This window comes from Enhydra lutris, unplaced genomic scaffold, assembly GCF_002288905.1.
Source record: "Enhydra lutris kenyoni isolate GAN:26980312 unplaced genomic scaffold, ASM228890v2 scaffoldscaffold33, whole genome shotgun sequence".
Lineage (NCBI taxonomy): Eukaryota > Metazoa > Chordata > Mammalia > Carnivora > Mustelidae > Enhydra > Enhydra lutris.
The window spans coordinates 17,105,190-17,121,807 of record NW_019154117.1 but is presented as its reverse complement, the minus strand read 5'-3'; positions in this window follow the sequence as shown (position 1 = coordinate 17,121,807).

The following is a 16,618-nucleotide window of genomic DNA, read 5'->3' as shown; positions in this document are numbered from 1 at the left end:
GGAGTGGCAGGCAGAGAGAGAGGGAGAAGCAGACTCCCCACTGAGCAAGGAGCCTGGTGTGGGACTCGATCCCCCGACCCCAGGAACATGACCTGAGCCGAAGGCAGATGCTTAACGAACTGAGCTGTCCAGGCGCTCTGGTTTTTTTTCTTTTTAGATTGTAGGCAAATGGAAATGTGGTCTTAGGAAATGCATACAGGTCATAGGAAAAGATAAAAGGGAGGGAGAATTTCATTCTCTAGCAGAATATTTCTTCTATTATTTAATTGTGACTTTGTTTTGTAAGACCCTAACATAATAAAGCCAGGCACGAATGTAGCAATTTCCTTGGTCTGTAACAGATCGTGTGCTTGCTACTTGGCTGATATCCCTGGAGTGTGGCCTGAAGCTCTAGCTCTCTTGGCTCCACTCTAAAAAAATCCAGACATAAACTTGCTGTGGGTGATGCAGATCAAAATACCATCCCAGAACTGGCTTTTAAAACACTTTGAAAAATTCATTAGGCTTCCAACGTATTAGGTCACTCTGAGCCTCATGGGGGGACAAGCATATTTCTCACTTCTGTGGAATTATTTCATGCCAAAATAGCCTTCTGACCAAGCATAATATTGCTGTAAAAACCAGTTCACAGTGGTAGTTTCAGATGCCAGCATTGACATAGCTTTGATGACTCTTGTAAACACTGAGCCATGCTTATTACTAGTGGCCCCTTCGTGGGACTTCTGCTTTCAGCACGGTTTATATTCAGCCGCTCCGATCACTGTGTCACTCTGGACATACCCTGACCCATCACTTCGGAGAATGGTGTGGACACGGGCATCAGGATTCCATGTGTTTAGCCATAGTCTGTTGTTAGTGATTTCTTGCTTTGGAAATGTCAGCTTCTTTGATCGCAGACCTTTACAGGTCAGACTCTTGTGGAAGCACAGATCTTTAACGTGGAAACCAATGACTTTTTTTTTTTTTTTTAAAGATTTTATTTATTTATTTGACAGAGAGAGATCACAAGTAGATGGAGAGGCAGGCAGAGAGAGAGAGAGAGAGAGAGGGAAGCAGGCTCCCTGCTGAGCAGAGAGCCCGACGCGGGACTCGATCCCAGGACCCTGAGATCATGACCTGAGCCGAAGGCAGCGGCTTAACCCACTGAGCCACCCAGGCGCCCCGGAAACCAATGACTTTACGCTTTGTCTGTTTCACCCTCCTGGTATGATGGGTCAGGTTTCATTCATTTATAAAATAATAAGTAAATGTTAAAGCAGATTTGGGAAATAGAGGGAAGCTAAAAAGTGAACCACAAATATTAAAGGAAATAAAAATTAAAAATTAAAATCATCCACTTTTTTTTAAGGAGGGTGGGAAAGAGGGTCAGAGGGAAAGGGAGAGAGAGAATCTCAAGCAGGCTCCAGGCCTAGTACAGAGCCTGGCACAAGGCTCCATCTCTGAGATGGACCCTGAGATGGACCCTGAGATCATGAACTGAGCCGAAATCAAGAGTCAGACTCTTAACTGACTGAGCCACCCAGGCACCCCAGAAATTACCCACTTTCATTCCAGTGTGACTGTTGGCAATAGTTTGGCAAGGAGTTTTCTTCGTCTTTCTTTTCTATGCATAGGATCAAGATAGGATATTCATACATTTCAGTGCCCTGATTTTTTATTTTACTTAACATTATTCATTAACTATGTCCCTATGTTATTGAATTATATTCCAAATCAGCATCTTAAATCATAGCATACAGTGTAATAAAGAAGATATACGATGGTTAAACATTTTGTTCACCCCTCCTATTTTTTTTTTTTTTTTGCTATTGTTAATTACACTGTAACAAACATCTCTGTAGCAAAAATCTTTCTATCTTGTGTAGGACAATGTCCTTAAAATAGTTTTTCAAAAACGTAATTATTGGAGCAAAAGATATATTCTTTTTTTAAAAGATATAAATAGTCTTAAGTTTCTTGATAAATCTTTCCAAATTGATTTCTGGATAAAATCCACCCCATTTCAAGACCCAGGGAGGTTCTGAAAGTTTAACTTGTTCTTTAGAACATTGTATAGGCATAGATTTCAGATCTCTTGACACAGAGGTCTGTGCTCCTGACAAGTTTGAGAGGCTGTACGGTACAGCAGGAAGAGTGCCATGCTAATTTGAGAAATACGGATGTAGTCCACAGTGGGCTCTGCCCTCAACAAGGAGTCTTCTTGTCCTTCTCCTTCCATCCCTTCCCCCCTTGTGCCTGTACAATCTCTCTTTCTCAAGAGAATATGGATCTGAGCAAATAATCTGAAGCTGCCTTGCTCCTGAATTAAGATGATCATAGCACAAATTATACCACACCAATTAGAGCTCTTATTTGAAACCGTGAAGTCGAATCTGACCAGAGAGGCTACTTCCTCCCTTTTTTTCCCCCCCACGCCCTCTATTTCAAAAGGATTGAGGTTGTTGGCACCTGGGTGGCTCAGTGGATTAAGCCTCTGCCTTCAGCTCAGGTCATGGTATCAGGGTCCTGGGATTAAGCCCTGCATGGGTCTCTCTGCTCAGCAGGGATACATCTCCCTGCCCCCCACCCTGCCTGCCTCTCTGCCTGCTTGTGATCTTTCTCTGTGTCAAATAAATAAATAAAATCTTAAAAAAAATGGATTGAGCTTTATGACCCAGTGACTAGTCAGACTAGTCATAGTAGTGAACAGTACTGCCTGGTGTGGTCATTCAAGACATGCTGTTGCACTTCAAACTTCTCTCACCTGTGTGGTCTCACTCGGGCAGCCGTGGGTAGGACGTATGTTCTTATAGTTACACCACAGATGAGAAGAACAAGACAGGTGAAATCCAGCCTCGCCCAAGCACACACAACCAGCAAGTGGCACAGCTGGGCGCATAGAGTCTGTGTCTTCTGATTCCCCAACCCTTGTTTCCAGTGGTATCTATGAACTAAGAACTGGTTCGCACTTTCAAAAGATAGGTTGAAGTTCTCGTTGAGAGTTTGATGCTTTGGATTCATCTCCATAAAAGAAAATGGCCCAGTAAGAATATAGGCACTTTTCCAAGTGGAAAATATCCAGCTGTGTCTCAGGAAACACACAGGAGAGCAAATCTGTTGAGCTTTGGAGTTTTTGTGTGGTGGGTTCTGATGAATAGTTTGCAAGTGTGAGATGAATGGTTGGGCCATTGGTGGAAACATGCTGAGCTCCACAGGTGCTGTGAGGTCAAGTGTCATCTGTGATGGGAAAGAGGTACCTTCGAGGTGGGTCTTTGGAGGGCCTGTGGGCATCATCCCATGTGCTACTGTAATGGGACAGCAGGTGACTGGATGCTGCTTGGATTGATTCCAGCCTCAGAGTTCCAAGTAATGAGGGGAAGAGCGTTTCATTGCCTATAATCCGAGATCTTTCCCTGCTACAGTCGAGGTGTAATTCTGCCAAATTCTCTCTCTCTTTCACTCTTCATCCCCCTACCCTATTCCTACTATTTCCCTATTTGGTTCATATTTATTAACTGGCTAAAGACCTAAATGCCTCCCACATTGATGCAATAGGGAGTAATTTTAGCATGGTGCAGTATAATGCTGTCTAAGCTAAATTCTTCTCTTTCAAAAAGATTCTCGCTAAGAAACACATATATTTCTGGACCAGCATTTTGTATAGCCATATCATGACGGAGGCCACATGACTGCTAAGTTCAGTGTGCACAGAGGTGAAGAAATATTGGACACATTTGTCTATGAATAGAGATCCCGGGTGGCCTATGTTTTCTGATCTTCCTTCCAAAAGAGGAAACACTCAGTTCACACTGAGGAAAAAGTGAAACAGCCAACCATTACTGGAAGGAAATTTAATGGGATGGAGCTTAAGATTAGCCTGGGCTTGAAATTCTGTATTTATAAAAATTTCAGGTGTCTAGGACACCAGCTGTCTTGAAAGCCTAACATGATTTTTTTTTTCTGCTGAGAAATCTATTGTGTACAGAAGATTTGTATACAGTACAGTAATTCCTTTATCGATATCATGTTGGGAACCTTTAATATATGTGGAAGGAGGGGCGCCTGGGTGGCTCAGTGGACTAAGCCTCTGCCTTCGGCTCAGGTCGTGATCTCAGGGTCCTGGGATCAAGCCCCGCATCAGGCTCTCTGCTCGGCAGGGAACCTGCTTCCCCCTCTCCCTCTGCCTGCCTCTCTGCCTACTTGTGATCTCTGTCTGTCAAATAAATAAATAAATAAATAAATAAATAAATAAATAAAATCTTAAAAAAATGCAGAGGGAAATACAGTTGGGATGGTATTTTCTTGTAAATGCTGGGATGGGAATGAGAATCAGTGACTCTGAGGATCTTAGTGTGTAAATGTTGAATCATGCACAACTAAATAATTAACATGTTGTAAGGCAGAAGGTTCTGGAAGTAAATCCTCATGGGTTCCAACTCCTAGCTGTCCAATTCCTTTGTGAGTATATACCTGCTTCTTTAAAAGACAAAAGAACAGAGAAAATGGAGGGCCAACTAGGAACATTCAGGTTAAGGTGATGTCTTGCCATGACTAATATCCCTGACTGGGCCTTCTCTCCGCCTCAGTTTTCTTGAAACATCTTTACCCTACTTCTTACCCCTGGGCACTTAACTGTCAGCAAACCCTTCCCTTGGCCAGCAAGCAAGGGTAGAATTTACATATTTTGCTTCATTTGACTTTCATGACAATTCTCTGAGACAGACATTATTATGCCTGATACATAAAGGGGGAAACTGAGGCTCAGGAAATCAAGTGATTTGATGTAGGTCACAAAACTAATGTATGTTAGAGCTAAATTTCTGGTATTCTCTACCTCAGAGCCTCAACTTGCATTTTCACTCCTCAGGGGGTACAATACAGTGACTTTCAGGAAGGGTGGGCATGACAGCTGCAGTTCTCAAACTTTCATGTCACAGGATCTGGGGATCCTATTAAGATGCAGATTCTGATTCAGTGCCATATGTTGTGGGGGGTCGTGGGAGCCTGCCCTTCTGACATGTTCTCAGTTGATGCTGATGCTGCTGGTCCCCAGGCCATGGTTTGAGTAGTGAGGCTCCAGAGTGCAAGGCTGAGGGGAAGAAGGCCCTGTTCATGGCTCTTCTCAGGGGGCAATGGAATCTAGAGAGGGCTGACCTCAACTGTAATGGAGTGCTTCCCACAGAAGAGGTGCTGCCTCCCAGCACTTTCCTTTGGGCAGCCGTGTGGTCCCATCACAATGTGACAAAGATGCACGTTGAGCCATTGGGCCGATTCCTAAGAAGTTAAAAATCTAAGGCAAAGACCAGCATAAGTCAATGGAACAGAATAGAAAACCCAGAAATGGACCTCAACTCTATGGTCAACTAATATTCAACAAAGCAGAGAAGAGTATCCAATGGGAAAAGGACAGTCTGTTCAATAAATGGTGCTGGAAAAATTGAACAGCCACATGCAGAAGAAATAAGACTGGACCATTCTCTTCCACCATACACAAAGATCAACTCAAAATGGATGAAAGACCTAAATGTGAGACAGGAATCCATCAAAATCCTAGAGGAGAACACAGACAGTAGCTTCTTCCACCTGAGCGTCAGCAGCTTCTCTAAAGGCAAAGGAAACAAAAGACACGTCTGTTTAGCAAGATACGTCTCTAAAGGCAAGGGAAACAAAAGCAAAAATGGACTATTGGGTCTTCATCAAGATAAAAAGATTCTGCATGGCAAGGGAAACAGTCAACAAAACAAAAAGGCAACCTACACAATGGAAGAAGATAGTTGCAAATGACAAAGCAGATAGAGGGCTGGTATCTAAGATCTGTAAAGAAATTATCAAATTCAATAGCCAAAAATACAAATAACCCAGTCAAGAAATGGGGAGAAGACATGAACAGACACTTCTCCAAAGAAGACATCCAATTGGTCAACAGACACATGGAAAAATGCTCGGCATCACTTATCATCAGGGAAATACAAATCAAAACCACAATGAGATACCACCTTACACCAGCAGAATGGCTAAAATTGATAAGACAGGGAACAACAAGCGTTGGTGAGGATATGGAGAAAGGGGAACCCTCTTACGCTATTAGTGGGAATGCAAGCTGGTACAGCCACTTTGGAAAACAGTGTGGAGTTTCCTTAGGAAGTTAAAAATAGAGCTACCCTCTGACCCAGCAATTGCACTACTGGGTATTTACCCAAAGATCAGATATATAATGAAAAGAAGGGGCACCTGCACCCCAATGTTCATAGCAGCAATGTCCACAATAGCCAAACTGTGGAGGGAGCTGAGATGTCTTTCAACGTATGACTGGATAAAGAAGATATGGTTCATATATACAATAGAATATTACTCAGTCATCAGAAAGAATGGATACATACCATTTACATCAACATAGATAGGACCAAAGGGGATTATGCTTAGTGAAATAAGTTAGGCAGAGAAAGACAATTATCATTGGTTTCCCTTGTATGTGGAATATAAGGAATAGCACAGAGGACCATAGAGGAAGGGAGGGAAAACTGAATGGGAGGAAATCAGACAGGGAGACAAACCCTGGGAGACTCTTGACTCCCAGAAACAAACTGAAGGTTTGTGGAAAGGGAGGAGGGTGGGGGGATTGGGGTAAGTGGGTGATAAACATTAAGGAGGGCACGTGATGTGATGAGCACTGGGTGTTAAATGCAACTAATGAATCATTGAACACCACACCAAAAACTAATAATGTACTGCGTGTTGGCTAATTGAATTTAAAGAAAAAAAGAAAGAAAAAAAAATCTAGGTGAAGAAAGCAGTCTTTAGTGCTCCTATTTCAGATGACAGAAGAAGAATCCCTCTGTAGTCGCACCACAAAGACAGCCGTCGGTTCTAATAACTCGCAAGACAGGCCATGTACATAATGCCCGTTTCTAGTATGTGTTGCTGTTAAAATGATCTAATATTCCTTATGCTTTGCCCGAATGAAACACTGGGGCCTCATGGCGTGGGTTCACAGGGCCTAGCAGAGGTGGAGGGGACCATGAGTAAATATGTTATTGGGCTTTAGGGAGGGAGAAGGAGGAGAGACCTGAAGGAAGTGACAGTGTCTTAGGAAGTACAGGGCTCTTAACCAGGTCCTTTGAATTATTTCAGGAAGGTCTTTTCCCCAAGGACTTGCTGCAGGAAACAATGTTTGAATCAAACTTCCCCCAATGTCTGGTCTCTGTCTCTTTGACTAAATTATTTTTAATGTTTCTTGTCCTTATTTAATATCATCTTTCAGGCAGTACTTTAACATCTGGATGCTGATCTGCTTTCTGTTTCATTGTTGTTGCTTCTCCCCACTGTTGTCTGTGCCCATTTGTACAGGATGCTTTGTTACCGACTGATGCTCTTCCTTTATTATTTATGCCCTTCCTCCTTTGTTGATGGCTTTTGCTTAGTCACCCTGCTTCTCTGATGCGCTCTTTGTTCACACTCTATTTCCTACAGCCCCTTCACCCTTGTCCAATCCCTTTATCCTTAATACAGAATTCTGTTTCTCTCAATCCAGCGGGGAGCCCAGAGCGGCTTGTGGAACCTCACGTAGTTTGGGGGATGCTTGGCGGCATCTTTGAGCATTTAGGCGTCTTTTTAAGGTCCTGTTTTGTCTCAGTCACCTTTCACCAGGTCATGCTGCTGTAGCAAAAAATCCCCAGTGTCAGGGGCTTTCAATGACAAAGGTGTATTTCTCACTGGTGTTAAAGGTTGCTGAAGGTCAGCTGTGGCTCCAAGAGCCTTCCTTCCTTGTTCTGGGATGTAGGCTACTGCGTCTGTACTGCTACTGTACTGGGATACAACAACTGCCTGGGCTAGGCTGTTCTTGGGGCAGAAGAAAGGGCGCCTGGGTGGCTCCATGGGTTAAGCCTCTGCCTTTGGCTCAGGTCATGATCTCGGGGTCCTGGGATTGAGACCCACATCGGGCTCTCTGCTCCACGGGGAGCCTGCTTCCCCCTCTCTCTCTGCCTGCCTCTCTGCCTACTAGTGATCTCTCTCTCTGTCAAATAAATAAATAAAATCTTTAAAAAAAAGAAAGAAAGAAAAGAGTAAGAAAGCTGGTAGGATGGTAGGATCCAACAATGGTTCTTAGAGCTTCTGTTCGGAGCTGCAGTAAGGCGCTTACATTTGCATTTCATCAGCCAAAGCAAGTCATGTGGCCAAGCCCACTGAGCGTGGAGCAGGAAGTATACTCCCCCCCTAGATAATGCAAGTTCCATGGCACTGGATGGGGACACATCCCTGTGCTTCTTACTATAGTAAGAAAAGTTAGTGATTAGGAATAACATTGCAGGCTACTACATGCTCTAAAGTTAGAATTCATCCTGTCAGGTGAACACTGGACAGAACTACACTTATTTTCTATTAATGGTCACATCAAAGGGTAGATATTCACCCAATAAAATCTCTAAGAATCCTGAGATTCTTTGGCAGTTTTTAATATTATTAACCAATGAAAATCTCTGCTAGCTATTTTGTCATCTCTTCCATCTTCAAATGAGGTTGGGGCGGGGGTCATCTCCATGATCACATTTGGAATAACTTTACATTGCATCTGTGTCCCAAGTTTAGGATTTGGGGAAGCTGGCTTAACTCCTCTAGATCAAGAGGGAAGCATTTATGGAACAAGACTGCCTTGCAAAATCCTTTAAATTTTCTGTGCCTCAGTTTCTTTCATATATAAATGGGGAATAACAATAGTTCCCCCCTCCTTGAATGGGGTCTTGAGGGTTACATGAGGTAGTAGATGTAAAACTCTTAGAACTTTGTGATACATATAAATATTTGAGTGTTTGCTTTGATGGTGATGACGACGACGACGATGATAATCATTACTTCTACCACTTTGGCATCTGAACCCCTGCAAAATATATATGGGGATTCCAAAACTACCCGTTTTAGAGCTGACAGTCAGACTTATGTTTCGGAGTTTAAGATTTACTTATCAATCAACAAAATAAAAATCAACACAAAAGTAGGGGTTTAAATTCCTGGCCTCCTGATAAGACTAGTAATAATTTCTCTTGGAGAAATTAATCCCTAGGTCAAGTGTTCTCGCCTTCCAGTCATTGTGCAGAGTGAAAGTCCTTTAATTGTTATATGAAGTCTTCAGTTTATTTGGTGACCACAGTGCACCTGGGGCTTGTGTGAGAGGGACAGGCTGCTAGGAAATTCCAGACCAGGGCAGAGAGGAGAGCCATAGGACTTGTGTCTAGAAGTCAGTGGCTTGGTCTTCCAGGACTGGTGCTGGGGAAATGAGTAGACATATGCGGGTTAGTGTGCGTGGACAGTTTGCTAGGGAAGATAATGTGGCTTCTGGTCTGGATGGCTGCTTTTGTCTCATGTTCCATCAGTTCAGCCTGAGTAGCCTCAACACAAAAGGAAAGGAACAAGGGTCCTGGAGTCTGAATGTCAAGTTCAGCAACTTCTCAGCTGTGTGAGCTTGGGTATGCTTCTTAACCTGTTTGAGCCTTGGTTTACTCATAAATGTAATTTTATTTAATATTTATCTAGCCATGACCATGTGCAAGAGCATTCTTTAAATATTCTTTAAATATTCTTTAAATATTCACAAAATAATTTTACGTTCATAATAATCCTGTTTGGTAGGTATAATTATACCCATTCTGCACATGGGGCAACTGAGGTAGAGTGAGGTGAGCTGCTGGCCTGTACTCAAACAGGCAGGAAGGGGAAGAGCCAGGTTTCAAGCCCAAGCAGCCTAGCTCCCAATGCGATATTCATATCCACTGTGCTTTTGTGGCCTCTTGGTGCTGTAGGAGCTTTGCCTGGGGTTGTTGCTGGAAAGTAGATCTGTTCCCCTCTTCCAAATCTTACTCCACTGCCTGATGCAATAAGTAGGTACTCAATAAGCACGTGTGGCTATTTCCCTTCTACCGTCTTCCTTTCAGCTGTCCTGCTGGACCCCCCAGGAAGTAGGGTTAGTGAGTGCCAGGAACAGGGTTGGGGATGGTCAGCCTGAATCTTCCCTGGTAAGGGTTTCTCATAACTCTCAAGTGAGTTCAGGACTAGGAATGGGTTCTTATTTATTTTCCTTACAGTCAGTGCATTCCACATAATTGGGCAAATCATTTGTATCTCCAAGCCTCAGATTTTTCATCTGTGAAGTGGGGACAATTTAGAATTTATCTCAGGGAATTCAGAAAATCTCTGTAAAGCTTCCATGAGATAATACTTACAAAGCACTTAGCCAATGGCACTCAATAAATTGTGCTTGTTTTCTTAGTTCTTCAGTGTTACCCAAGAGGCATATTTTAGATCAAACTGGCCCCCACTAGATTATGTCATAAATAACCTTAACTCTTGGGTAGACCTGCGGGTCGTTGGGGTTGTGGTGAACTCAAGGATGGGCCAGTTAATTTCTACTTCTGGGGAACTATAACCCACACATGCTTTGTGCAAGCCCTTCAGCTGGATATGCTATCCATTGGAGTATCTGGGCCCAGCCAGAAGTAAACAAGAAGGGGGAGAGAGAAGAGCAAAGGAAATATATGCAGGGCAAAGTCTGTGGAGGAGAGTGGCTGTCCTGGAACATGCGGTTTATGGCCTACACACTGTCAGCGACCACTGTTACCATCTAACCAGAACTTACTATTTATCAGGCCCTGTGTAAGTATTTCACAGACACTGTCACTTTTAACTTTCTCAGCCACGCTACAAGTTCTTTCATCTATTGGCCGAAGCAAGTTACACAGCCAGTCCAGGTTCAAGGGGTAGAGAAATACACTCACACCCTCTCTTGATGGGAGGAGCTATGAGGGGTCACTGTAGGCGCTTGGATAAAGGGAGGAACTATGCTTGCAATCAGTTTGCAACAGTCTCTGCCGTACAGAGAGTGTAGATCACCTGTGTCCCTAGGGTAACCTCTGTGTTCAAGAAAAGGGAAATCAGCTACCAAGTGCCTCCTAGCATCTTGAGTCCCTTTCATTACAGATAGAGTCCAAGAGGCAAATCAACTAAAATAATCGTCCAATTGTTCTGTTATTCTCAGGAGTCATACAGCAACTACGTGGAGAATCTTGTGTTTTCCGAATTTCTTGGGTTCTTGTGTTTCAAACAAGCCCCCAGCTAAGAATGTCACTTATCTGGAATCCCAGACCTCTGCCAACTGCTATGTGGTTAGTGGGCTACCCAAAGCTACACATATTTCTGCTAGCCTTTCCAAGGAGAAGAAAGTGAGTCATGAATCTTAACTTCCAAAAGTAAGCAAGACTGCAGTGTACTGATTCATGAAACAGATTGGTCAGGGCTGGACAGTATTATTGAAAAGGTGAGATGGTTTGTGCTACAGGAAGCAAGATGCTAGAATGTACATCTTTGGGTGACTTGAGGTGATTCATTGATTATTTTTCTATTTACAAGTGGTGTTGACTTTCCATATTGAGTCATAATAATACATTTTTCTTCTGAAATTTGCTTATATAAAAAAATGGAGTCAATTAAAATGGAAGCCAATAATCGAGGTGCTCTCTGGATAGGAAAAAAAAAAAATCATAAAGTGGTAGGTAAAGTTATCCCTGGCAAACAAAGCCAGGTGTATAAAAGGATGGAGAGGTAGCCCCTTGTCGAAGCAAGACAGCCGAGGCCATGAAAGAGGAGTCAGTTTCTGAAAGCATCCTATCTGATAAAGAACATCATATGTGTTCTGACCCAGGTCTCCCATCTCAAAATTTATTTCTACCCCACTACGTTGAATTCCTATTCCCTCGGAGTGCGTGGGTGGCTCAGATGGTTAAGTGTCTGCCTTTGGCTCAGGTCATGATCTCCAGGTCCTGGAATTGAGCCCAACATCAGGCTCCTGGCTCAGTGGGGAGTCTGTTTCTCCCTCTGCCCCTGCCTGCTTCTCCCCTTGCTTATGTGCTCCCTCTTGCAAATGAATAAATTAAAGCTTTTAAAAAATTCCTATTCCCTTTAAATCAACAACCTTAAATAAACAAAAATTACTTATGTGTGCAAATACATTTTATTACTAGGAAATCTTACAGAATAATATTTTCCACCATTTACAATTAGGCACTTTATGAACTTGGCAATGAGAATAGTGATGATAATCATCATACATTGACTAACATTCACCTCAGTATTGGGGGGGAATTGCTTCATAATTTTTTTGTAGCTTCACACTATGTGCAGAAACACCTTTGTGCACAGTTGAAGTCTGCAATACACAAATACTGAGACAGATATTACCTTATAAACACATCCGTATTGGGTGAGAGTAAGATTTTCTAATTGGAGATCATTTTAAAAAAATGTGAGGATAAATAGCTAATTAAAAAAATATACATATGGACCAAAGTACACACAATCCATGCTACAACATGGGTGTAACTTGAAAATAACATGTTAAGGAAAGAAGCCAATTGTAAAATGTCACTTCTTATATGAACTATCCAGAATAGGTGAGTTCAGATGGCAGACAGGACTGCCAGAGGCTGGGGGAGAAGGGTGGACAGTGGGTAGAGACTGGGTTTGCTTGTGGGGTGATCAAATGTGCTGGAGCTGGATAGGTGGTGGCCCAACATTATGAATGTACTTCGTGTCACCGAATTGTTTACTTTGAAATGGTTACATTTATGTTCTGTGAGTTTCACCTCCATAAAAATATCCCAAATGTATACATAATCGCTAGTGTACCCTTATACCCATGTCCATGAATGTGTGATGGAAGGTGCGAAAAAGGCTCTTTTATTAGTATAGTGTTTCTCAGACTTCTTGGTCTCAGGTCCCTCTTATGCTCTTAAAAGTCATTGAGGATGACAAAAGCTTCTGTTTATGTGTCTTATTTCTATCAATCTTCACCATGTTGAAAATTAAAATGGAAACATTTAAAAATATTCATAAACTCATTAAAAATAACATAAACCCATTACATGTTAACAAAACAATATTTAATGAAAAATAACTGCATTTTCGCAAAACAAAAATATTTCATAAGAAGCAGCTAACCAGCTCACAACTCGAACCACCACACAGCTCATTTTACTTCTAGACAACCCTTGGCTTCAGAATGTTCCTGAGGGGGGGTATAGCTCAGTGGTAGAGCATTTGACTGCAGAATGTTCCTGAGATGCTTTATGTATGCTTCAGTTTTATCATAAAGTATTAAAAATTGTGTGCATATTCAGTGCTTGGGATTTAATTAACTTAATTTCTTTACTCTTTCATAAAGCATGTTTTTTTTTTTCTTTTTTAAAGATTTTATTTATTTGAGAGAGAGAGAGAAAGAGCGCACCAGTAGGGGTTGAGGGGGAGGGGGAGGGGCAGAGGCTGAGGGAGAAGCAGGCTCCCTGCTGAGCGGGGAGCCCGACACAGGGCTCGATCCCAGGCTTAACCAACTGAGCCACCCAGGTGCCCCTCATAAAGGACATTCTTAAGTGAAGGTGGCAGTGTTTGTCATGCACAGTCACGGCTGTGAAGAGCACAGCAGGAGAATGTGCTGGGTTAACTTGGGGCCACATCTTGACTCTCGCTAAGGCGCAGGCAGCTTCACTCCCCATTGCGTTTGTGCCGTCCGTGCAAATGTCTAGCCCAGTGAAAAAGGCAGGTAATGTCTTCTCATCTCCACGAGAATGGATTTGCCTTCATGGAGCCTCCTGGAGGTGTCCCAGGGGTCCCCAGGGTTCTGAAGGACTCTGATTCCTCACCATGAAATACAAGATTCACGAATTATAAGTATGTAGAACATGCACAGCTTTTTAAAATGGGGGACTCCGTTCTTAAAAGGCTGAATGGTCTTTACAGTGGAAATTAGAAACAGGACCTTGTTTTAATCAAATGTTGAATCCTTTTCTCTGATACTCCCCCACCTCAGGGCCTTTCCAGTCATGTAATTGTTCCCTCCTTCACGGGCTCTGAGGGCTTAGCCATCACCTCAGGGAGGCTTCTCTCTCCACCTTATCTAAATATTGCCCATCCCCAACACACGGGCCTATCTCTCTCTCTCTCTCTCTCTCCCTCTCTCTCTCACTCACACACACACACACACACACACGGATTTGCAATGAACTAACACAAAGTGTTGAAAGGCCCCGTGATAAACACGTTGTGTTTAAACCCATGTCAAGCTCAGCTTGACTGTGGATGAGAAAATGCAGGCCAAGGGGTCAGTTGCTTTTTTAAATTCAGTGTTTTCCAAACTCTGTGTTAGTGTTCCCTGGAATGTGCTTTGGGTAATGATTTCCTATACACAGCCTTGCTGGCTCCTCGTTTAGCACAGGTGTGAAGGCCCATTTGGTTAAGAGCCACGAATTTGCTCACTGTCCCCTGGGGTACTAGTCCAACGTAAAATTGTGTCACTCATTTGTCCAATAGAAAATCGAAATATTTCATTTCATAATTCTTAATTTTGTGTGCTGATAAGTCATTTTGGTGATGCAAATTGTTTGGATCGCTTTAGGGTGGGTGAGTGAGGGTTAATCAGGGCAAATAGTTGGACTTTTTATGATTTTAGAAGAGAGTTTGAGAAATGCTCTAATCCCAATGGCACCTGTCATGAAATCAAACCCAGAGGAATTAATATTTTGTTTCCTCCAGCTTTTACAGACCGTAAAGGGAGAAAATCCCTACAGATGACTTAATAAGCTTATTCCTCATAAGAAATCCTTTAAAGTGGGTGGTCTACCCTACATTTCTTAGAAAATTGCCAACGGAGCAATGCTCTAGGGATTCAGGAACTCACAGGATACTGGATCATTAAGTAACTTTCCATTGTGTGGCTGGAAGCTCAGCTCCACTGTGGATGAGAAAATCCAAGCCAAAGGGGGCAGTTCCTTCTTCATAGGAACATGTGGTTCACCTTCTTGCTCAGGACACTCTCCCCCTTTCTAGAGAATTCTCACATTCGAGTCTCATACATGTCTATGCACCCTAAGAGTAGAGACTGCTTCACTGTCCTTCCCTTTTCCTTCTCCTTCTCTTGGGCGGAAGTTAAAGAGAAAATCTGGTTCTCTAACCTGCTGCCCTATCCCCGAGGTCAGTCTGCATTGTGCTCAGAATCTTTACTGCCTTGCATCTCCAGTGGCCTCAAAGACCATCTGATTGACCACGGTGCTGACCTTTCTTTTGCAGAGTATAGTTTCTGAGAACTCAGCAGACCGGCAACATCTTGCTTACGTGGCTATTGATCCCTAACTCTGCCTGACTAAAGAGCTTGATCAGCCCAAGAATCTGTCAATAACCACAGCACTGTGAATCACCCACTTCCTGCCGGCTCCATATCCCACTAAGGGTCGGAGTGTATCTCCGATTTAGAATTTAGATTTAGAATACCTAAGTAGATTTTATTTTCTGTCTTGATCCAAGGGTACCCACCAGGCAGATACTCTTCCCAGGGCTTAGTGGTTGGGAGTGATTTTACAAAAGATGACAATTGCCTATCACTGCCACACCTGCCCCCCCCCCCCCCCGCCAAAGCCCTTAATTGTGCATTTTTTTTTTAAAAAAAAAAAAAAAATTCCTTTTTCAAATAGCTGGTTATTCATTTGACCGTACTTCATTACTGTACTCCAGTATCTTGATATTTTCAAAGCATTAATCAAATAAGTGTGGGACAAAGTTAACAACCGAAAGAGATCTTTGGGGGGCAGTATGATTGGAGGGGTTCATAAAAGGTAACCTCAAAGTCTTGAGTGCAGCAATGCCTGAATTTTTTTTTCAAAGGTTTTTTATTTATTTATTTGACAGACAGAGATCACAAATAGGCAGAGAGGCAGGCGGGGAGAGAGAGAGGAGGAAGCAGGCTCCCTGCTGAGCAGAGAGCTCGCTGCAGGGCTCCATCCCAGGACTCTGGGATCAGGACCTGAGCCGAAGGCAGAGGCTTTTAACCTACTGAGCCACCCAGGTGCCCCGCCTGAATTTTTTTTTGATAAGAATATATAGGTCCTCTTTTAAAATGCAGGTTCCCTTAAGATTCCCCTACTGCACTCATCTTCTTTTGTAGACTCGTTCTAGAGCAGTAAAGCTGAACAGAATCTTCGTGATCGTCTGCTCCAGCCCCCTTCTGTTAGAGATGAAGGCTCTCGGGCTGAGAAAACAGGAGTGTCTGCAGTAAAGTCTCACAGCTAGTTTGTAGTAGAGTTAGGATTAGTACTCTGAGTCTCCTGCCTTTTTCCCTGAAAGCTTTATGTATCCTATGGCATCCTGAGGAGACAACTTTCTTTAAAATATGTCAACCTGTATTAAATTCCGTGCCTAAAAATATTTCATGTAATGCAGTTTGATTAGTGTTTCTCTAGAGTCACTGCAATCCTAGAGATGGCAGGCATTGGGGTAATTTTATATAAAACCTCCCCTTGGGTTTAAGTCACTTCCAAGATCCGATGGTTGTTTGAAAACTAGTGCGTAAACTGGCATGTTTGGGTAGCAGCGATATTAGAAACAGAAGAATTAGAGTGATTGGCAGGCACTGAAGGTCTGTGTGTCAATTTCACTGAAAACGGTGGCACGGCGCCAAGGCCTCACCCGCACCCACCACCACCAAGTGTAATCAGTGTGTCTGTGCGCGTGAGGGGAGGAGCCCTGGGGAGCACAGAAAAGAGATAAATCAAAAAAGTAGAGGGAAACTTAAAAAGGCAATTTGTTTATGTAGGTATGTCTATGGAAC